The sequence below is a fragment of the Marmota marmota genome, unplaced genomic scaffold (genome assembly GCF_001458135.2).
Source record: "Marmota marmota marmota unplaced genomic scaffold, marMar, whole genome shotgun sequence".
Classification (NCBI taxonomy): domain Eukaryota; kingdom Metazoa; phylum Chordata; class Mammalia; order Rodentia; family Sciuridae; genus Marmota; species Marmota marmota.
Window position 1 is genome coordinate 19,362,427 of NW_025999960.1, and position 1,085 is coordinate 19,363,511.

The following is a 1,085-nucleotide window of genomic DNA, read 5'->3' on the forward strand; positions in this document are numbered from 1 at the left end:
CGTCTAGCTCGACGCACATAGCCACCCCCCCCCCCCCCCGTGCCTCTAAACCCAGATTCATTTCGCTCTTAACGACCCAGTCTGGCCTGTGTTAAAAACCGCTTCCGCCCTAAATAGTAAACAAACCCGAAGTGGACCATCTTAGCTCTCCCAACACACCCCAGACCCCCACCCCATCATCTCCTTGCCCCACATTTTCCCTCTTTTTCACTATCCTTTCTCAGCTCCCAGCTCCCCCCTGCCCAAGTAAATAAACCCGAGGCCGAGTTCAAAGTTTCCCGGAGCTAAGGAGGAATGCTGGTTGTAAAAATCCAAGTTTATAGCGCACGTGGGAGTTTACAAGGGTATTAAGTGGTGTGGGCTGACAGAGAACTCTGGGCCCCTTCCCCTCCCACTATGGGCTTTGGGGGTGCAGAGGAGCCAGAGGCACTCAAAAGGAGATGTGGGTTTGGGGGTAACCTTGGGTTTGGGGTTTCTTTGTCACTCAGACACTTAGGGTGGTGGGGAATGGCAATGCAAGGGTCCCTTAGAAGAAGACTGACAACCCCCATTAAGCACCTCTGAGAGCATGGATTCTAAGCATCCCAGATGGAGAAGCTGAGGAGCCTTGTTTGGGGGAAAGCAAAAAAGGGGTAGACCAGGGTCTGAAAGGTGAACAGAGCTGGGGTCACTTGCAGTCAGTCCTCACTAAGAGAAAAGAAACAACCTTGAGCTAATTTCTTGAGTGGCCTGAGTGGACAGAGTATTTTTTTCATCAGGGCAAAGAAGAACTTTGAACTTCAAGGGAGTCAAGGGCACCACCCCTTCTCCCCCACCCCTCCCCTCTCTGGAATCTGTAGGGCAATTCCTTTCTGGACTAATATTCCCTGAAGAGGGCAGCCCCTGGGGTTTCCTGTGCCCTAAGGCTAAATAATGCAGTTTGCTAAATCCTGCCTGCTCAGGGCAGGCCAGAACTCTGTGCACGCGACTACACTCTTTATTATTCATATAAACCTTTGGAAAAGGCAACGCCTGGGAAGTTTTTATAACTTTGTTTGGCATAAAAGTTTTACAAGATTCCCCCTCCCTTAAAAAAAAAAAAACTT